General features: G+C 36.4%; 1 protein-coding gene and 1 long non-coding RNA gene across 6 annotated transcripts in view; both read right to left on the bottom strand.

Moving 5' to 3' along the window:
* NLGN1 (neuroligin 1) overlaps nucleotides 1-23759 on the bottom strand; it is a 769628-nt gene that overhangs the window by 332701 nt on the left and 413168 nt on the right. The window lies entirely within an intron of this gene.
* On the bottom strand, nucleotides 6600-9573 carry LOC118498814. Its single transcript, XR_004901280.1, has 2 exons — nucleotides 7156-9573; nucleotides 6600-6854 (listed from the first exon to the last, which is right to left on the bottom strand). It is a non-coding gene; the product is annotated as an uncharacterized LOC118498814 (long non-coding RNA).

Here is a 23759-nt window from a genome sequence, read left to right as displayed (position 1 = left end):
GCAGAAATGTGTGTGTTTTTCAATAAAATCTCTAGTTTTTAATATTCAACATTAACTGCATTTCTTTTTTTAAGACAGCTGGGCCTAAATAAGACTTGTAAACTCTGCTTCCTGGCTCCAGTTAAGAAATACAGGCTGCTCTGCTGCAAAGTGCAGCCTCATAGAGAAATACCCAGCAATTTCACTGCAGGAATTATATCCTAAGAACCCTGAAACACCAATCCAAAAGAACCTATGCACCCCAATGCTCATAGCAGCACAATTCACAATAGCCAAGTGCTGGAAGCAACCTAAGTGTCCATCAGTAAATGAATGGATCAAAAATCTATGGTATATTCACACAATGGAATTCTACACAGCAGAAAGAAAGAAGGAGCTCCTACCCTTTGCAACAGCATGGATGGAACTGGAGTGCATTATGCTAAGTGAAATAAGCCAGTCAGTGAAAGACAAATACCATATGATCTCACCTATAAGTGGAACCTAATCAACAAAACAAACAAGCAACCAAAATATAACCAAAGACATTGAAATTAAGAACAAACTGACAGTAACCAGAGGGGAGGTGAGAGGGGATAATGGGGGAAAAGTGTGAAGGGTTTACAGGAACAACTATAAAGGGCACATGGACACAAAAACAAGGGGGGTGGAAACAAGGGGGGAGGGGGGGAGGGCGGGGGTGGTGAGGAGGGTGGGGGAAGTCAGAAAACTGTACTTAAACAACAATAAAACTCAAAAGTATTTAATAAAAAAACAAACAGGAACACCAGGGCATTGGACCAGTGAGTGAAGAAGCCATTGTGGATATTAAGCACAAGTCTTCAGATGACTAAAACCACGAGGGCCACCTGACAGAAAAGCCCAAGTGAAAACCATCCAGTTAAGTCCAGTCAACCTCAGAACTATGAGATAGCTCAAAAAAAATTATTTTTAAGCCACTGCGCTTTGGGTTGATTTGTTATGCAGCAACCAATCAATAATCAGAGCAGGAACTGTGTTGTCTATGGGAATATGCCCCAGGCATGCCCCAGGTTTACACATGCCACAGGTTTATTATCTCTGGTCCTCTGGTCAGGGGCATACATTAGCCCGTTGACTCCTAAGGTTGACTGGTTATCTAGAAATCCCCATCAGAATTTCATCTTATTTGTGTTTTAAATGGTTTTATGATCTTGACTATATTGTTTAAAAGAAGAGTACAGACAATATATTTTCTCTTTTTTTCTCATATTAAGCTCTTGTATCATTTGAGCTAGCCACCTGATATACAAATGACTAGCACATGCTGCAAGTCAATGTCTTTTTGTTGGTTTGTTTTGTCTGAAGACAACAACTTGAATTGAAATACCTGCGTCATTACTGAGTGATTCCAGATACCTTTCACAAACATGTCTAGTGAGTCACCAAGACCTCCCATGAGTGCCCAATGCCCTCACCAGCCCCCCACCAAAATCTAACATTGTATTCTTCCATGGCCCAATTCCTCCAGATCTTTAGGGCATATACCTTAAATCATTCATTTGATGATACCATGCAAACAAATGATTAAATAATTCTCTTTGAGTTTATTTTAATAAACATGAAGCAAGAGACATATTGCCTGAACTATACAAGATCCATATGGAAAAAGTCCAACCATTGTTAACATAATGAACAGTTTGCAGGACATTGATGTAACCTCGAAGCCAAGGAGAGTGGACTAGAACACTCATGAGTGAACAATGATGACTTCACTGTACTATTCATTGGGGGCAGGGAGTCCCTTTGAGGGACCATGTGTGCTGTGTGGCCATCACATTCAAAATGACTGAGCAAGTCGAGCAAAGAATCTGCATCAAATTTTGCAGCAAGCTTGAACATTCCTCTGCAGAAACTGTTCAGATGATTCAGAAGGATGTAACTATGGTTATCTGGTGATTGGCAGCTTCATCACACAATGTGTCTTCTCATGCATCACATCTCACAGAGAGTTTTTTGGTGAAACATCAAATCACCCAGGTGACTCAACCCCCTAAAGCCCAGCTTTGGTGCCCTGTGATTCTGTTTTTTCCCAAAACTAAAATCACCTTTGAAAGAAAGGGAAGAGATTCAGACTGTCAATGAGATTCAGGAAAATACAATGAGGAAGCTGATGGAGATTAGGAGAATGTATGAGGTAACATGCCTACTTCGAAGGCGACTGAGGTGTCTTTGTCCTATGTACAATGTTCTTGTATCATGTATCTTCTTCAATAAATGTCTCTATTTTTCACATTACGGGCTGTATACCTTCTGGATAGACCTCATATATATTGTTTTTCTCTAATGCTTGGCAAATAACCTATGAAAATGTATCAAAAATATTCAAAAGTAAACATTTAGTTCTTTATAGAACTTGATTTTTACACCAAGTTGGAAGAAAATCTATGTCTATACACTTTCCTAAAGATTTCTAATGGTAACAGCATGGCAGTGTGGCCATTTTCATAAAGCCTTATTTTGTTGAGTGATAAATTTAGCAAATAATCAAGGAACAACATACCTAATACATTAGACTTAGGAGTGTGAAGCACCACTCTGGTTGCTAAGGCCTGAACTTAACGGTGCTATATAATGCAGTAAGAATGGCTTGGGTAGAAAATGTGTGGGAAGTAAGAATAGTCATATCCTAGGGGTCTGTTTCAGTCAATCAAGTGATTCAAATAACCCCAATGACCACATCAGCAATGATCAAGAGCTCTTAATCTTCATGAATTCAATTTTTGATACAGTAAGTCCTGACTTAGCATCCTTGATAAATTCTGTAATTTTAAGTGGAAGCAATGTATAACGAGGCCAGTTTTATGATAGGCTAATTGATGTAGACAAGAGTTAAGTTCCTACAGTAGTTCATCAACATTGTAACAAAATTGGAATACACAAAACAACCTATTTAAGGAACTGCCATTTTGTATTTTTTAAGTTTTATATATAGAAAAACATCATGGTGAGAATACATACGAGTCTTCAGGGTCTTCAATTCCTTTCTCATTTTGACAATTATTTACTGTATTATTTGAGACAGGTCAAAAATTCATGTGCACTTTAATTTCTTCCTTCAATGAGAATAATAAAATCCAGTTGAGAAATTACCTTAATAATCTCTTGAGTGACCTGAAAATTCATTAAATTCAATTTTCTGTGAAATAATTTTTCTGGGGTAAAATGCATGAGATTTGGTCATACTCAAAATATATAAAACAGTAACTCAGTTGGTTAGAAGTCAGCCCACTATGCCAAGGTTGTAGGTCCAATCCCTGGTCAGGGCACATATAAGAATGAACCAATGAATGCATAAATAAATTTAACAAATTCATGTTTCTCTCTCTTTTTCTCCTTCTGTCCCTCTACCTCATTTCTCTCTTAAATCAGGAATAGAAAATTAATAAAAATACATATAAAACAGTCATTAGAGTGATGAAAGAAAACTGAAGGTCTTCAAATTCATTCCATAATATTAAACTGAACTTGAACACACACAAAAAATAAATTACTACAACCAAAACAATAGGTTACTAAAGTCAATTGCATTATGGTATTTTCTACTCTATCTACATTAAGCATCAAATTGTAATGAAATCTGTTGCTTTGAGCTCCATGTGAATTCCAAGTTGTTTTGGAGAATTCTTAGGTTTACTTCATTTATATTCTCAAAACTTGAAGAAATCATCTTAGTTGAAAAAAAGTCAACAATAGATCTTGATATTGAAACACATATGTGGAGTTCCAATCAGTTTTACATTATGTTACTTGGATTTATAATTCAATTGTGAAACTATAAGCTTTTAATTTTAAACATGCTCACGTTACACACTTGTCAAACCAGGTACAATACAAGGTTCGAAAATAGTGATTTTCTAGAGGAGAAGCGGCAGGAAGAAAGGAGAGAGGAGAGGAAGAGGAGAGGAGAGGGAGAGGAGAGGTAGGAGAGGAGAAGCAAAGAAAAGAAAAGAAACATTCCAACTCCTCCCATCAACTAAAAACTCACTCCATACTCTCCTCTCCTCTCCCTCCTCTCCCTCTCTCTCCTCTCTCTTGTCTTCTTTCTCTTTCTCTCTCCCAAACTAAGAACTGAAAAGCTCTGTTGGGAGGCCTGGAGAACTTAAGTATTCTTTTCCTCCATAACCCTCCCTCTTTCTTTAAGTGGCTCCTAAATGACTTTGTGAAGCACAGTTTAAAACATATAGGTTAGGCCAGAGACTGGCAAATCTTTTTACATAGTAAGATGGGCTAATGGTGCCTATTGCTTTTGGGAGGAATTACAACAAATGAAGTGGCACATATACCTTTTCACAAGTTTGAAGATGGCTGAGGATGAAAACAACCATTAGTAGGTTGGTGGATGGTGTGGTAAATCTTTCAGCTGAAAACAATCCACACCCACACCTGTTATCCTGGGTAGACTTTCTGTTAAACTGTGCCTTCTATTTCTTTTTTGTATAAGATATGATACAATATTTAGTCCAAATCTGAAGTGAACTAAAGGTTAGAGTTTTCAACTCTTATTTAAATTAATCATACTTTTCTTTATTATATGATCACTCTCGATGAAATAACATACACGTATTTCCACCCTTTTTCTAATACACCTGCTATAGGAATTAATGAATCATTCAACCTAAAGGGTCATTTACCTGATTTTTTGGAATTATCAGTAGACTAGGTTACTACAGGTGTTCAGAGTAGAACACCTAAAAACCATGAATAAGAATCTATTTTATTTTATTTTATTTTATTTTATTTTATTATTTCCATTTACTGTAGAGACTAGAAGTATTTTTGTTTAGTATTTTCAGACTGGAAAAACAATATTGGAACTAATAATTGAGATATGTCTCAATATCTCATCCTTACTCAGGGCAGTTTACAGTCTAGGTTCCCTCTACAGAAACTTAAATAATAAATAGCATCTCCATATGCTTGTTAATTAAATAAAGTTGCAAAGCTCTCTGACATCATGTTAACATATTTTTCATATTGATTACATATCTTCTAAGATTTATGCAAATCTTAAAAAAGATATTAACTATTTGTTATGAATAAATTGGTCATCTTTTTGTGTAACTGTTCATATCTAAACAGCTGCGTATGTAATAAAAATATCTTTCTGTTGGTATATTTTTAATTTTTACTTTAGTAGCAGATAAACTCATTGGTAAAATACATAAGCAATTACCTATGTAAAGTAGCAAAGGAATCTTTAAGGATTTTTACATTTTAGGAATCATTTTAAACCATTCTAATTAAGATACAATGACTTAAGGCAGAGCGTGAGCTTGTTAAGAGGATGAGATTGGGAATCGGGTAAGCTTGTTCCAAATTCTTGATTCTACCAGTAGGGTGGCAATGGACGAATTGCCCTTTTAAGAGTCCTGTTTCCTTTTCTGTGAAATAGGGGAAAGCCGCCTACCTAACAAAGTGGGTGTGGTTTAGATAATTTACAGAAGTTATGTAACTTACCTTGCACAGATTCCATTACATGATAAAAACCCAATACAAACTTTTTCTACTGTATCTCCTTTGATTTTTCCTTGTAAAGTAAAATACGAACAACATTAAACTTGAATTTTTCTCTTGTTATGGCCTCTATGGCCTCAAGGGAAGAAGCAATTTTTCCTTTAAATTTGTTTTCGTAGACAAAATAATGACTTCCCAAAGGTGATCAAGCCCTAATTCTCTGAATCTTGATTACACACAGCCTTACAAGACTAAAGGGATCTGACAAGATGTGACTAAAGTAAGAATCTTGCAATGGGGACATTGTCTTGAATTGTGGGTAGACCCGGTAAATCACAGGAGTCCTTGTGAAGGAAAGAAGGAGGCTGGAGAAGGTGAACCAGAGAAAGATACATGATAACAGAAGTAAAGTTCGGAGAGAGATAATGAGACTTGAAGATGCTCAGTTGTTGGTTTGGAAGATGAAAGAAAAGGGCATAAGCCAAAGGATATAGGCAGCCTCTAGAAGATAGAAATGACAAGGAAATACATTTTCTACTAGATCCTCCAAAAGAAATTGTGACCCTGCTGACAACAAAATTGATTTTAAGAATTCTGAGCTCCAGAACTTGAAGATAATAAACTTAAAGTTGTTGTTTTAAGCCTCTACATTTGTGGTAATTTGTTATAGAATCAATAGAAAACTAATACCATCAGTGAACACACGACATGGATAGGAAGAGGCTACTGCCCTATGCATATTAAAATTCTAGTGCCTAACCCCCTTTGGAGATCTGTAGCAAGCTATGGAGAACTGTGATGATACTCAATACCTAGGTCATTTTATGCAATGACTACATATAAAATGTATTATGAAGATTATGAATCTAATACTTTGGCAGATATTAATAAGTAATAATATATTATTTATATTAATAGATAATCAAAACTTACTGCAATTACCAATAAGATAAGTAGTTCCCATACATTATCTCATTTAATTATGAAAACAAACTTAGAGATGGGTGTTCAGGCTGCAATTTTACAGATGAAAGACTAAATCTGCATTTAGTCTTTCAAAAAAGACAAACAAAAAACTTGCAAAAAGATAAACAAAAAAGGAAGTGAAACGTTTTGAGCCATGGTCTGTTGATATAAATTTTCATGGTCACACCAAAGATAAACTGAGATGAGGTAATAAAACAAAACAGCACAAAAAGCTGAATAACAAGAGATTGCTCTGCAAGAGGAATTTCAGAGTGCCTCCTCCTAATTTCAGGTAACGGTAGCTCATCCTGCCACAGATATGAGGCTTCTCAAACAAGTGGAGGCCATCAGATACCTCAAAATTTCTGCCTCACTTAGGGTCTGAACACTCTACTTAATAGGGAGCAATTGATCTATCCATCACCCAGGACTAGCCATTTTAAGTTAGGGATTAGAAAAATTTAGAGATTAAACCAGATTTATTATATTTACATTTTTTGTTTTTATAAAATATGCTTTTATATTCAACTGATGTTCTAGGTCCCACTTTTTTCTTAAGAGGTGAAGCACCAGTATTATACAAGCAATTGAGGAAATTTAACTAATATTTAATAAATATTGATTTAGTGTCTGGTCCTATGCCAGTTATCATCACATATCATGCATTATATGTACTAGTGTTCCCATTTTTACAAATGGGGCCCTAAGCCTCACAAACTTTGTCTAAAATTACAGTCAATTTAATTCCATGTATAACTGATTCTAATCTTTATCATAAAGTGTCAAACCAGAGAAGTACCTGCATAAAATAATCCAAAAGGATTATTGCTATCCTTTGTTATAATAAAATGTGTGAACTTCCTCCTTATACAGTAAAAAATTAGATTTTATAAACCAAGTCATTTACCTCCAAATTTGGTCCTAGTATCTGTAATGTAGATTTTCAAATTTCTTTGGATTGTACTTATTCATATTTTCCCATTAGAACTAGCTTTTGAACAATGTGTATCTCTGTCTCTTTCTAAATTATTCTCACTCAGTTAAGAACAGTGCTGGAAATCAGTTTATTCGCATTGTAGTCTGAAGTTGAAAAAACAAAGCAAAATGCCCATATTGGCACAAAACAAGTTTGCTTTCTGGCTCTCTGCTTCCTTTAATAGTTTGGTCTAATCATGGGAATCCATCCATATCATTTACTTCCTCTTATTTTAAAAAATCTATACTGATTAAAACACATAAGATTTGTTCTCAGTATTCTCCAGAAGGCAGTGAACCCTCAAACTCACAATACTAGAATATCCCATTAATAAACTAGAACATCCATCCCATTTTCCAGTCTGGTCAAATTCAAGCACTTTTACAAAAAGCCTCATGTCCATTTTCCAAACATTTTGTGTAATTCTCACTAAAATATGTATCTCTTTAGTATTTTCAATAATTAAAAATAACATTAAAGGAGGCATTCTGCTGAAGCTGCTGTCTTAAAGGTCACAAGTGATTAAATGGACACCTTATCTAATAGTTTTCATGCAATCCTTTATTGTCATTATTATGATAACATTTACAAAGAACTTTTACATGTATCCAATTATTTGGTATTAAATATTATAATTAAACTTTATTGTAATTATGGACTGCCTTGTATATTATTTCCTTCAGTTAGAACTTATTATTCCCTTTTCCCAATGTCCCTCCCTTTATGGTGATCAGTAAATGAATGAGCCAATGATGGCACAAATATTTCTAACATAACACTGGTCATTTCACCAATTGTGTTTGGAGCATTATAAAATTATATGTATGAAATATCTCCAATGCAATATTAATATCTGTTCAAGTATGAAATGTATAATGGTTTGATATAGTTTACCCAGAATTTTAACTCTGCTTATTTAATGCTTCATGATACCTTACAACATGAAATGACCTAGTTATCAGGTATCATCCCAGTTCTCTATAGCTTGCTCATTAACCCCAGAAAGGCAATTAGTCTCAGGCTTCTCAGTGTATGATGATCGTAAGTGACCACAATCGCATTAAATTTTACTGTGTGCTACATGCTACATGCTACACTGTACTAGTTTATTTAATGTGCTACTGACCTCCATTTACACAAGAAACCTAAGATGGAGAAAATCAATGCCTAAATTTTATAGATATAAAAACATAACTAGAGGAGTTAAATGTTCTCATGACATCAATGTTCTAAACTCTGTTGCTTTTCTTACACAACCTTGATTGAGCCTAAAATAATATTATAACCTCCCCTCCAAAATAATGTATCAGAAAAGAATAAGAAGGACTAGGACAGGCTTCAAATATGAGCATCAATCTGAGAAAAGTGCTACATGGATATTGGAAATAAAAGAACATACCTTATGGTTTTTGAAAAAAAATTAAAAATCTAGTCAAGACCTGAGTAGGGGAACAGCAGATGACAAGTTCATGACTCAAGCCTCTAACTGCAGTTCCCCACTACTATTTTCTGACGTGTTTTCCAGAATGGCTTCCTTATTTTAATAGATTGAATTATTAATGGTGAATGTAATTCTAGAAGTTTCCTGGTTAGTTATAAGGTGATAAATCTTTAGCAGGAGAATATCTTTTCTTTTTTTTCCTTCTTGAAACATCTTGGAAAACATGGAAAAGCAATATTGAATATTATCGAACAATAAATGTCCTGCCCCCAGAAATAGATTTCAGCCTACTGATCTGCCATGTGTAAACAATGTTATAAAATAAACTTGTTTTATCCTGACATCCATGTAGGCAGCTACACTTGAAAATGAATGGATTAATTAGGTCTGGCCATATGCAAAGATGCTAGCTACTCATGAGATGTAGGTCATAAAATTTGAATTTTTTCCAATAGGAAATCGATTTCCATTGATTTGCTCCATGCTCTTACAAAATACCCCTTGAGACTAGAGGAATGCATTTAAAAGTGGCAAGCTGGGGTTGGAGGGACAATCTATAATCACAGAATGGTGTAAGGTTTAGCCAGCCTTTAAAAAATACATGCCTGTGTTTTTGGCCTTGTTAGTATGTTGCTCTAACCAGCTCAGCTAAATAGCTAAAGTCAAAATGAAAGTCTAAATAATTTTTTTAAAAAAGTCGCAAATAATGCTGTTACTATTTCATCTATTATTTTAAAATTCGGAATCAAAAATACTGTCATCCAAAAATAAAATCTCATTCAACATTCAAAGATAGACATATCAACTAATGAAATTATTAGAATATCTACAAAATATGGCACGTTTTATCTTAAATCAAAGTCAAAACAATAATCTTGAAACCTGTTATTGATTTGCGGAACGACCTAGAGCTGACCTAGCATTAGAGTGAAGGACCCATATCGGGGGAGCTCAAATCCTTTCTCCACTCAACCTGCTAATCTTTCCACATTGATTCATGTTTGCTTTAGTCCTCCTGCCTGTCTCAGTGTCTCTACTCTTCTGCCTTCCCTTTTACCTAGCAACAACAAACACACACACACAACACTCCTCTACTAAATATTTTGCCCTGGACCATGAAAGGTATGCATAGTAATAGGTAATATTAATATTTTTACCCCTGTATTTCTAATTTCCTTTTCCGTATTCAAGCAGCCTCTATGCTTCTTCATTGACTCAGGAGATATATAAGGCTGACCAAAAATCAGGCAGAGCCTATAAGTCTTATTAGCTTTTCGTCTTACAAAGGCCTAAACCTTTGAAAGAGGCCAAGGGAAAGAGAGGGAAAGGGAGGTTAAGTAGAGCAGATATTGGCCTCTAATTTGAAAGTGATTTCCCCGGGGATTTGGGGCAGAGACGTGTGCAGCTGACATAGCAATGGGAACTTAGCCACATGCCACAGAGTGAAGAGATCTCAAAGAGAGATGGCTCTGGGAGTGACGAGAGAGGCAGAAGCACAGCCCAAAGATGTGACCCATGAATCATAGGAAGGGCAGGGCCTCCAATTTTGAGAGACCACATTGACTTGCCAGTGAGAATTCCAGTGGCATCCATACTTGGAGTTTAGTACCCTTTCCTTGTTTGGGGTGTATCGTATAAGTCAACCGGTATGTGGTGGATTCTGGCCTAGGGAGGGGACCCTCATGATGAATGAGACAGCACTTTTACTAAAACTGACAGGATGGTGTTCAGACTATACTTTTAATCTTTTTCAGTATATATTCTGTTGTAAACAGCAACCATAAAATTCAACAGAGACTCCTCGGTAAATTAAGTATCACCTCCCTGGTTAAAAGCAGAGCTGCCTAGATAAGAATACTGTGAAAACACTTCAGGCATGATTTTTTTTTTTTTTTTTGGCTATTACTGAGTTCTGCTTGACATACTTTTTGCATGAAATAAAATGTGGCCCATCCTTGCCAGAGCAGATAATGGTACCTGGACACCAGCCAGTGTAGCTAGAATGTTGAGAGCGGGGAGCATGTCAGCATTCACTGCAAGACTTACCCAGCTGCCTCCGTCAATGCCTTCTTATCTGTCTCCCTCACTCCTTCCTGGGCTGTCAGCACTGAACCTGGCACTCCGTGAGCCGCTCCACTGCCACTTAAAAAACTCAGCTAGAAAATCATTTGTCTCTTAGTTCCTGTGATCATTAGTTTGACGTTATAATAAACTTTTAGCCCTATGGAAAACACTAGAATGTGGACTACAGCTGCTCTTCCCATGTGCCTGGGTCGCTAAGGCCTAAATGCTAACTTTGGAAGAAAATACATTCCAAATGCAAACCCACCTTTTAATCAAGCCTGAAAATTGCTTTCACTCTTTCTCTTCTCCACTTACTCTGTCTCCTTGGTGCATAAACTGAAATTCTTTCACACATGGATTCTTTCTTGTAAATTCTCTTCTGATTCTCACTTGAAGCAGCACTGCTCTGGGGACATAAGGGGAAATGTTCAAAAGTGTAACAGAGCCACATTTTCGTGCCTGCCGTGGAGTTGGGTGAATGGGTATTCCTGAGTGAAAAAGAAAGAGGAATTTAAGCTGCATTCTGCCAACCTTCCACATTAATTTTCCACTATATTTTTTCAATTGAAAAAATCAAGTGTCTTAAGTAGGTGTACTACATCACTATAGCAACCACTCGTAACCATACTACCTGTACTAGTTTCATGTGGCACCTTCTTCATATACTTATATTTTATATATTGATAGTGTATTATAAAGCCCATATACCCCTGCTCTTTGTAATACTATGATTTTACATCATAAAATTTCCTCCCAAGTCATATTTATCAGAAGTATTTTAAAAATAATGACATCTCTCTTAGTTTTGTTAATACAGCTGGTGTAGTGATACAGAATTTACTAACTCATGTTTCTAATTCGAGGGCATATGGATTATTTCAAAGATTTGCTTTACAGATGCTGCTGCACCGAGAAGCACTGCATCCTGAGAGCTCTGATAGATACACAGGGCATAGACCCGACACTTACACGTGATTTATAAGGCTCCCAATCACTGTTCAGGGTGGATACTCTCAAGTCTGCTTTACAAATGAGGGAACTTGAGGCTCGTGGAGGTAAAACACTTCCCCAAGGGCACTCCGGGAACAAGTGGCAGAACTTGGATTTGAAATTCATATCTATCTAACTCCCAATCTCATTTTTTTCGCCGCGTATGTCATAGAACTCTTTCTTTAGTGGAATATCCACAAGATAAAATCCCCAGAGTGGAACTGCTGAATCAAAGAGTGTGACTATCTCTACAGTACTTGTTAGTTACCCATCAACGAAAATAACAGTGAAAAGGAGACATGAAAAATTATGTGAAAACCTATTGTCTACCTTCTCTAAAGATCTCAGGCTCTTTCAGATCAGAGGAGAGCACCATCAGTCTCCGTTTATTTATATTTGAGAAAATTACATGCAGGGAAATTTAGTTATTAGCCATTTTTCATGCAACCAGCTTTCTTGTGGTTTTATAAAAATATTAGAAAAAGTGCTGTTCAAAACTTCAGCACATTAAAAAATAAAACATTATCATCATAGAAGATTTAAAGACTTGTTTGCCACTCTATTGGCATAGATGGAATTCTTAGTAAAGGGAGAAAACACATTTTTAATCTGTGAATAAATAAGGGGCCTTTGTGTGGCAAAAATTAGAGGGATCCCTTTAGCCAGAATAAAAATAAATGTCAAGGAGACAAAGGAAGGCTTTCATGGTTTGAGATACACCATTATTATTATGCCTTTTCAACAAGTATCAATGCTCGCTCTTCCCTTTCACTGGAAACAGTGGAACCTTTGCTGAACTGACAGTGAGCTAGAGTCAGTCAACAGAAACTGCTCGGGGTCACATGGCACCAAGAACTGTTGTTGCCATCGCAACTGCACTATGATAAATTAGCCTGTCTCCACTCAGGGTTTGGTTTGCCACATGCCCTGGAAGGTGCCGTTTCGATATTCTCCTTGACAGTTTGAGCTAATGTCTGATCAACCTTTTTAGTAGGCTTGCTGACATTTACATATAGTGGGGAAGAGTAATTGGAAAGTAATATTTTTTGCTTACTACATACATGTGTCAGTGTTTTTGAATGATTATCATAATTAAGGAGTATTTTTGCATTCTCGTGAAGTTTGATTATTGTTTTACAAGCCATTCTATGCAAGCCTAATATGGATTTATTTCACCTCTTACATACTTACATATTAGTGTCACTTAATAATTGAGATAAACTACTAGATTTAGCAAAGCTAGAGGAAAAATGTTAGCTATAAAAGCACTAGAGCTTGTAATAGCTTAAATAATGATTTTCAAAAAATTAGCATGTTTTTATTGTTTGGGAGATTACTTTCTTAATAAATTCTCTGTAGATTTATAACAAACAGTTTATTTTCTCTCTAGAGGTTACAGTGACTTCAGGAGGGTTTTTTTTTCTTTTTTCTTTTAAATTTACCGTCTCTTGTACTTTAATGAAGTTCAAAGATACTTACTTGCATGTGAAATGCAATAAAATATATTGTGACTTCAGAAAAATGCATGAAAACTAATGAATAATCAATATTTAGTAACTATGCAAAATTGTAAGGTGTTTCACATAAATTTTCTCTTTTAATCTTCACATTTCATACCCATTTGATAGATGATAAAGAACAATTGTAGAAGATAAGAAAATTGCCAATGTTACAATGATTAAAATCACCCAGACTTAAAATCAAATGTCTGACTTCAAATATAGATTCTTAACTCTACAGCACCACCAAAAATAATTGTTTCTCTTTTCCCCAGGAAGTCTGAAAGTATTTATTTACATCATATACACATTAGCTGAGAACATGGCATTCCCATTTTTTTCTGTATGAGATAAGAAAAGAAAAAGAAAAAGAGGATTTCTATACAGGAGAATAAATTGTTAGCAAATTTCAAAGGTTTAGACTAGAATGACACCTTGAATTACTAGCAAGGAAAATGAAGACTGATATTCAGTTTGTTGTAGGAAAATGCTGTTTGCTTGTTTTTTTTCTCTTCTGCCACAGCTACTCAGATTACAGTCCATGGATAAATAACACAAGCTGGCCCACTGAGGGCATGTTAGAACTGTAGAATCAGAAGTGCTACCCAGTTTTACTGAACCAGAATCAGCATTTCAGCAGAACCCGGGTGATTCAGAAGCACATTAATATTTGAGAAGCATTATATCCACTGGAGCTGCTCATAATCAGGAAAGAGAAGAAGGAAATTGACCCTCTTCAACCCCAGTGGCCTGAAGTACTTGAATCAAGATTGCAGTGACTTTAGGGTTTAAAACTAGGAGGCCATGGGTTAATAAATCTCTCATCCATTGACCTAACATGTCTTCCCTATAAGAGTTTGTATAATGGGTGGGTGCAAGGCAGCTCTACCTTGAGAAGTACAGGTTGAAATACCAGCAAGTGGCACAACAGTATAATCCACCAGCAACATTTCAGGCGAATTGGTTGCTCAGTGGTGGAGACTAAACAAAGGAGTCTTGATATGAGGTTTTTAAGATCTAGGATGCCAAGAACTACACCTGGCACAGAACACACACACACACACACACACACACACACACACACACACACCCTTCGAAACTAAACTTTGGGAAAAGGCCCAAAGCATGCAATGATTCTGTTTGGAAAGTCTTCTAATAAAGGGTGATCTGCAGAGTAGGCCCCTGGAAGCCATTTACCAACAAGAGTATTCAAAAAGGAAAGAAGACTTTCCCTTTTGTTGGGAGACAAAGCCTGCTAGCTTTGTTGACTAATGAAGCCCAGGGTTAAATTGAAGCTTGCACAGTTTTTCTTCTCCAGGTGCCAAACGCTAGGTCTACACTTTTTCTATATCTTAACTGAGCCTCCCCACTTCCCTCAAACAAATCCTTCTTGCCTTGATCATTCCCAAAGGACTTCCTCACCTAGTGATTAATATAATAAAATGCATATGCTAGTCATTCCCTAAAAATGAATAATATTAATCTTGGGAGATAATGTCCTAATCCAAATGTATGCCAGTGATGAAAGAATGATCTATTTTCCAGTCCAATTGGTAAGAAAAGATACTTTGTGCAAGTTGAGACAATCCGTAACTCTAAAGGCACTGGGTTTAAGCTACTTGAGTCCAAGCAGCTGAAGTTATTACATCTTGATTTTTAGATAAATTAATAAAGCAAAAAATATCATTAGCTTGGCAATAGTTCCCATTAAAATTGTTTGTATAGACATTAAAATTATGCTAACAAAATTCAAAATGAAAGGACAATAATTATTGTACAATTCCTTTCTTTCAATAAGCCAGATTATTGTCATTATTTTCTATTTTCTTCTGGTCACATATGAGCAGTATCTATTTTTCAAAAATACAACTTCAGCAATGATGTAAATATTAATTGCCCCCAACTCTCACAGCCATACTGGAGCCTGCAGATACCTGCCACCAGGAGGCTCCGTTCTGCCGGTCCCGGAGCCAGCTCTGCACTCTGACAGGCTCCTGACTCAGCACAGGCAGGTGGTGTTATATTGTTGGGCGAGGGGTGTCAGGAATAGAAATTAATATTGTTCATTAAATTTTAGGTTATTTAAATTGCTATGTATAATAAATAACTCTGGGCCCTTCTCATGTCACTTGTTTTCTTATTTTAAATTATTTCTTTAGGATAATTTATCACTAGTGAGATTATATGGTTTGGAAATGTAAACAACTTTTTTGTAGCTCTTTAAATATTAAAAATATTAAATATTTAAATATTTTGTAGCTCTTGAAAATTATTTTCAAAAGTATGTGGAAGGTCGGCACTGGGAAGTTGTATGAAGTTTCCACAGGGTCCTCGTGCATGGCCCTAAATTGAGACCCAGGAGATAAGGGTGATGTTTTCACTGCAATCAAACTAGCCTAGATATTTTCATTTAATATTTTTTCTATTTGAGTAGTATAAATACTTTCTTATTCCCTTATGCTTATAGCTTTCATTGACATATATTTATTAATATTTCTGTAGAATGTGCCCTGTTTTCTCCTGCTAGATGAGCAGTAGGGTGAAAGGTAAAATATAATTGGAGCAACTATAAGTTACCCATTCTCTAGGATACTCTTTCCTTCCAGAGTCACTGCCAACTCTTTCCATGGGATAAAAGGAGGGAAAATGACTCTGCTCGACGCCAGAAATACAGGGACATGGAGAAGGAGATTGTTTGTCCTTGGCTCTAAAGAAATCCTCTGTGGAATTCTAAAGTCTGGAAATTCGATGAATGGGTTGTCTGCTACCAGCAAAAGGGACAATAGGTGTTTTAAATGGTGCCTTAACAGGGATAAATGGTGATGGAAGGAGACTTGACTTGGGGTGGTGAACACACAGCACAATATACAGATGATGTATCGCAGAATTGTACACCTGAAACCTATATGATTTTATTTACCAACGTCACCCCAATAAATTCAGCTGAAAAATATATCAAATATTAAATAAATAAATAAATAAATAAATAGTACCTCACAGTCAGTCGGTATCACCTGATGCAATATTTCAATGTGAATAACAAGAACTTGCTGGGAGAAAAGAAAAAACTCTTACACTCAAGTACCTTTTCAGAAAGGGATGTAAGAAATGCTAGTGGTAGCATTTTTTTAATAATGAAGCAGAGCTAGAGGCCTGCCTGCTGAGCCTGACTGGTTATAAGTAGATATTTTATGTCACCAATTCCACTTCTTTAGCTTTTAATGATGACTAGCCCAGACGATGGGAAAGACCTTCCATTGTTCCCAGGGGAGAAAACAGACAAAAGCTATAGGAAAAAGTAGTTTACATTTTGCTTATTATTTGAGGTTTTCAAAGACCTTTTCAAGCAGTTGTTAATTAATTACAGATAGCCTTAGTAAGGGAGATATTTTTAACATTTTATTTTTTTAAAGGGAAAGAAACATAGTGTACCAGAAGAAACAGATTGGAAATAACCCCCCAAAGCAGGCACCATTTTGCTCTGTGTTGGGAATGATGTAAGTGTTGTTATAATTTGATCAAGTTTGTTTACAAAAAGCAATAAGTTGGTTAGATATATAGCAGTATAGCAATACACTATACTAGCATTTTTTCAGGACAGGGGTGATACGTCTATCTTTTATATCTCTAGAGACTCACAAAGTAGGCACACGGTAAGAGTCAGAGGCACTGACTTTTATCAGCCATTAACACAACTCATAAATTTGTTTATCAGCTGCTTACTAAGTGGAAAGCTACAGAGATGGCACTTTAGTTGACTAATGTACACAGTAGGTGAACTGCATAGGCAGGAGGATAGATAGTAACAATGGCAATAAAACAGAGAGCGAATGATCTCATGCTGAGAACACACAGGCTTAGTGGACAAGTTTGGATTCAAATTCTGACTGTATTACTAACTTAATCTTTGTAATCTTAAATGTGTCAGTTACTTAAACTCTTTCTTCCCAAGTTTCCTAATCTATAACATAGTGGGTAGTAACTAGTGAATAAATTCCAGTTTTCTTCCCTCTCAAAATTAGAGATCCACTTGGTTAAGGTGCCTCAGTTTCCTCACCTAGGAAACAATAGTAGTAGAATGGATGACCCTCATGCCTATCATGGAGTAAGGTTCTTACTCCAAGTTTTTTAAAATTCTACAATCTATTTATATGACAGAGTTCAGTTTCCTTAGTATTCCACAAGGATAGGGTCCTTGTGATTAAATTCCAAGGACCACCTACAAACTGATGGACAAGATTTTTATTTCTGTTAGGATAAGGGTATTTAGAACTTTGCAAATCCTTCCAGGTCCATGATATCCATTTTGCCTCAAAGAAAGATTATGTGCTGAGACTCCCTTGCAATCATAGAGGCAAATCGGCTGGAGAAAATATTGTTGGATCCATGTCCTCTGTTATTTTTACCCAACATTTCTGTGCTTGCTTGAAATGCCGAGTGATGTATTTCTTAGCATATCAGCGCATCATCACTTGCAGACCTAGTAATATAACACAGCCAACATCCAACTGGCCTGAGTATGCCCCAGGGAGAGCCACACAAGAGGTCTGTCTTTCTCTCTCTTAAAAGATTTAGGATATTGCTAGACCAAGAATGAGAAATGTCAGGAATGCATGCTATCACTCCCCTCCCTGGCCTATGGGATATATCCCTGATGTTCTACAGTTCTCTCTCAATGAACTAGTGGAAAGCCTTGGAATCCACCCTAACATATTGCTCTAAGTGGGGAGTACTAATTAAGGTTGGAAGTTAATAGAAAATCCTTGGCTCTCCTCACTCCAGAGTCATTGTAACAATTGGGTTGGAGTTGCAAATTCAACCAGAGCAAAATGAGAATAAAGAAATAGCCAAGAAATTTATAGTGTCATTCACCTGTAGAAAATTAATCTATTTTTGAACCTGAAAGAATAGATCTCAGGGTCCTGAGGCCTCAGCCTCCTGGGGAGGTGGTCCACTTGGCAAAAAGAGCTTGGGCCAGTGCATAGGGCGATTCTGGAATTGTTACCAATGACTTGTTACCCATCAGGCAGGTACACAGAACTTGCCTTTATTATCAGAAGGAGCCAACGGGGTTCAAAATTCCATGAGACTAAAAAATGTTGCTTTTCCAAAGTCCTTATAGAATCCCCATCTCAAGAAGATGTGAAGCAGCAGGAGCAGCAGGGCCTTCAATGGGTCTGGAGAGCCAGGGCAGCATGGCCTTCCGAAGGAAGCATGACAGTGTCCACATCTCGTGTGCCTGTGTTTGTCAGCTCATCCTTTAGCTACCTGCGCGAAGCTCCCCCTTGTTCTGCCTCTGCTGGCATTTTTCTTATCACCATCACTTTGCTGACTGTCAAGCAGAGGCACAAATGCAAACATGCTTTATAAGGTCAGATCTCATCCAAGGCATTCCCTCCCAGAGGGAGAAGTGACCCAGAAGAAGACACGAAAAGATGTGCTATCCAAATTTTCCTCCACATTGTGGATGAAAACATTCAGTGGGCTTACATGTCACATGTTTGAGTTTGCCTGTTTGAAATCTAAATGAAAAAAAGTAAATGCTCCCCTACTCTCATATGTATGAAACTGCAGTCTGTTTATGAGCAAAGAGGCAGAAAAAATTTAAGCAAGATCCAAAAAATGCAAAGGTTATAAAGAAAGAAGCAGGTGAGAAAGAAATTCTAAACGCTTGACAGTAGGGATAGCCTCTTATTCTTTTTGTGTTTCCAGGGCTAGCACATGCCTTAATTGTAATATCCCAAGAGTAATTATTTGTTGAACTAAAAAAGAATACAGGAAAAGAGAGAGAAGGAAAGGAAACAGAAAAAAATGAGAGGGGGATTTTTATACTGTACCTCTTTTATTTCTCAAAAAAGTGATGCAATAATAAACCAGCATGTGATGCCTAAAAAAAAAACCCACAAGAATTTGTATGTAAACTCAAAACCTTCCTTCATTTGACTTTTCAAAAAATAAAATAAAATTGGCAGCCAAAATCATGCAAGTTGAATATATCACAAAGTTCTTAAAGTTCCAATTGTACTGTCATATAGAAGACCTTCAAACTTTCTTGGAAAAGTGCATCTCTACTTCAAAAGTAAACTTTGTAGCTACTTAAAAATGGGAAAGAAAGAAGCCTTCTATGTATGTTCCGGGGGGAAAAAGACTACAAAAACTACAAGTATTTTAAAACTAACTTCTAGAGGGCACATCAGGATTTGAAAGGAAATAATAAAAGATCCCCTTACAGCTCCCTGAAATATATGACAGTATTTCAGGGAATTTGGCTGAGACTGACACAGACGCTCATGTGAGACTTTAAAATAGAAGACGAACTGTCCCAGCTTTCAGCAGCTGCTTAATTGTTTCAGAAAGTATATACCCTCAGGTACAGTTCCTACCTTCTCTTCTTTATCCTGTACCTGGAATACAACTGCCTTGATGCTATAGGCCTGACTCACCAACAGATAATTCTCACTTTTTAATCACCTCTTCCCAATCTGCAGCTTCCATCTGTCCCTTCTAGTAAGGAAATATGAAAATATGGTACTAGAAAGCTTTACTTGTTAAAGAATTTAAAGAAGTATGTTTGTATTTTATATAAATATTTTATACATTTGTATAATCAAAACACAAATATGAAATCATCTTTATCATGTAGATGTTTGTTCGTTTTCAGAAGCACAGATATGTCCTAAGATAAAGGTTTCATCAACTACTGAGGCCATGATTAACCTTGACAAACCCATTTCTCACTCCGGTCAGTCAGTAGCCAAGTCCGATCTCGTCTGTTCTCTCTTCAAACCACTGCCTTCTCTTCATTCAAATCTCTTTTCCTGAAATCTAATCACTGGTTACTCTCTGTTTTGTTGTAGAACTGATATGATAAGGCGATAGCCCTATTAAATGCCTGTTGGTGGTGTCCCTTTGTCCCCAGGATAAACTCTTTATTAGAACATGCAGTGCCCTTCCTGGCCTGGCCACTGCTTACTTTACAAGTCTCTTCTCTGTGCTAAAATTTGCACTCAACTTTTCTAGACATTTATGAGAGGCATAGTGTCATCTACGCTACATAGAATACCCTGATTCACAAAAGCTAATTTAGGTCCAAACTCAAGAGTTTGTGTAGCATTTTTATTACAGCACTAACTACATGGTGCTTTACTTGTATTGATCTATCTCACTCTGTGAAAGATCTGCAATACCAGTACTGAGTCTCTCTTCTGCTTTGTTTCCAAAACCTGCACACAGTAATCACAAAATACATAGTTGTTAAATGAATGCTCCTGATATCATCTTTAGGCTTGATGACGTGGGTTCACAGTGTAGTTAGAGACCAGTACAACTACAATCGTGCTCTCAGGTTGACTAGAAACAAGTTCAAACTCACTATTCTGTGTCTACTCCATGCTTAATTCAATGGGGAGAAAGAGGAAGGCTAGCTAGCCTTTTGAAATATCCAATAATGAAATATTAAATATAGCAACTAGAGGCTTGCCAGTATGAAAATGGGGTTGAATAGCCACTGGTTACTCAAATGTCATTGTGAGAATAAATACAATCTTAAGGCATTCCATCTTGTGAAAAGCAAGTCTATCTAATAATAACTAGTAGGAAACATTGCTATACAAAATCAAGTTGACCTGTAAGTTTTGGGATATCACATTTTTCTTTATGTTCACACAAACTCTTAAAAATAGCACTCTTAGTTTCAGGAGCTACAGATTTCTATATCAGTCCTGAAACCCTCACCATGCAAGAAGAGAGGTGAAAATGCGGGCCAGTCATGTGCCCATCCATGTGGAAACACTATCCCACAGACAGAAGCTGAGATCCCTAAGTGGACTGTTCCCTGAGTCCTATCCACAAGGCAAAGGTAAACTGTGGGATTTGCAAAGTTAAAGGAAAAGTATCCACGCCAAATAAAGTTGACATACGGGATGAGGCAGAATGAGGGAAACCAGAGGGTTTCTTGAAAAAGTATGAACACTAATTAGGATAATCAAATAACACGTGGCCGAGGGCTGTCTATGTAAGGAACTGAACATTGGATGCCAAGCAGAATGCAAACCTGACATAATAAAAAGCTACATCAGGAGATCTGACCATTAGGTTTTATACCAGCTTGTCATTAAAATGACTTAACTATAAAAGCTTAGGCGAGAGAAATATATCTGAAGTTCCATATACACTGTGCAATGTTGTGAGACGAACGGCTCCTACTCTGACAGAGCGACTGTAATACGTCCTTTCGATTCAGCTCAGATCTCTTGAAGGGCAGTGCAGTGATTCACAAAGTAAATCAATACAATTTCACAGCATTTCTTAAAAAAGAAGTTAAGCCTCTTGTGTAAAATCCAATCATTTTCCAATAGTTTCTAAAACACAGTGATCAAATCAAAATATCTTGAGCACCATGAAGAGAGATACCACTATTTTGTACTACAGTTTTGCAAAATAGAATCTTTTCTCATTTTGTAGGGAACCCTAGAAATGAGGATCTCATTTGCCTAAATTGTATATACAGAATATGCAAATCTTGAATAAGCAAAATAAGGAATATTCTTTAAGGGGCAGCTAACAAATGGAATAAACTCCAAATGAGACTGCAAACCAATTCAAGTGTAATTTCACATTATTTAAATCTAACATGCAATAAAGAGAAATGCCAAGCTGCTGAAACAAAACAAACAACCCCCAAAAAATCATACTAGCTTCCAAATACTGTTTCTATTTCTACTTTTTAGTTATTGGTTTAAGAAGCAAATCTCTACATTAATTGTGCATCTTCTTTTCCCCCTTGCACACCACGGTGGACCACACATAATACACATGCATCTTAAAGAAAGTATATATGTGCAAATTCCTCATGCATTGCCTGTCATGAATCCGTGTTAAACACTGGGAAAGAGTTTTCCTAGAAGATGAGGGGAACTAAGTTTATATGCTAAATTTTGATAAGCCAAATAACATTGACTGAAGAGTTTTTACTTATTTTAATTTTATTTTAATCATGTTCAAGTACAGTTTTCTGTCCTTTACGCCCATCCCAGCCCATCCTCCCATCCATCCCCACCTCCCTCCCATCCCCCCCTTGTTTTTGTCTATGTGTCCTTTATATTTGTTCCTCTAAACAGTTTTTAAATTAGATGGTCCAAAAAGTCTAACAGAGCACTCTGAGGTGCTTTTCTTAAGTTCTACACTGTTTCCCTTGAATAGTAATTGCAACAGATATGGGGTTGGAGTCAGAAGACTTAACCTCAAAATGGGGCTATATTAGTCTGTGCCCTTGTGACCTTGACATAGTCACCTCACAGTTACCTATTTTTTTCTGTTGCAATATGGGGAATACAGCACAGGCTCCACTCTCAGGATAAAATGCTAAGCAAGTGATAATGAAGCCTGAATTGTTTTATTGATATACTAGGATATCAATAAATACTTACTGGTTACTTATAGATACTTACTTATTGGTTACAATGTGTGTTGCCCTGACTCAGTGTCCGTGCAATCTCTGCATCTTTGTACTTTGCTCATCTGCCTTCATCTTAAACTTTGAAGACCTCAAGATGGTTTGGAATTTGGGTAGATAATTCAAAGTAAATCTTGCCTCTTAAAAAATCTTGCCTCTTAAAAATGAGAAGTGAAATTCTGTTTACTCCTCCTCCACAATTATGAAAACCTATACAGGGCAGGGGAAGAAACAGAGTTATTCAAAACTACAGTTAGTAATATAAGGAAAGTAATAAAAAGGGATTCATGGGGAGAAATCTATGATTTTGCAAAATCTACTTTTGGCTATATTTGGCCAGTGTTAATGTGGAGATCATTCTTTCCCTGTGGCTGGTGACCTGCTTTGCATATAAGCAGGACAAATGACTTTAGGGTATATTCATATTTACAATGTAACAGATGCATCCAAAGATATGGTCAATTTCCAAGAAGGTCCCGATTATTCCAGTGATTAGAAGCTCTTAGTATTAAAAACTTGAAGTATTGCTAAAACAGTTTACAAAACTTGGGCACATGTGAAAAGCATATTTGACAAATTATTGCTTTTAGCATTCAGTAAAATAAAATACAATATAACAGAGAGCTCTCCTAATTTTTGCCTTGAGCATTATAATTGGACTTCTCTCTAATACTTCCAAAGAGTTTTGTCCTTCTATCCTCTGTGTTTTGGTGAGGAGAGAACATGAGAAATAGAAGACCTACCAGTTGCTCAAGAGCTCTTGACTATAGATGATTGAGAGGAAAGGGAAACCTGAAAACGTAATCTGTTACAAACTTAGTAGACTGCATATGCATTATTTCATTGTTTACATGTTTCATAATTAACTTTTGTTGCTTTGATACCTTTAAAAAT

This window comes from Phyllostomus discolor, chromosome 2, assembly GCF_004126475.2.
Source record: "Phyllostomus discolor isolate MPI-MPIP mPhyDis1 chromosome 2, mPhyDis1.pri.v3, whole genome shotgun sequence".
Classification (NCBI taxonomy): Eukaryota; Metazoa; Chordata; class Mammalia; order Chiroptera; family Phyllostomidae; genus Phyllostomus; species Phyllostomus discolor.
Note: the sequence above shows the minus strand (reverse complement) of the source record. Positions and strands in the feature narration are given on the sequence as shown.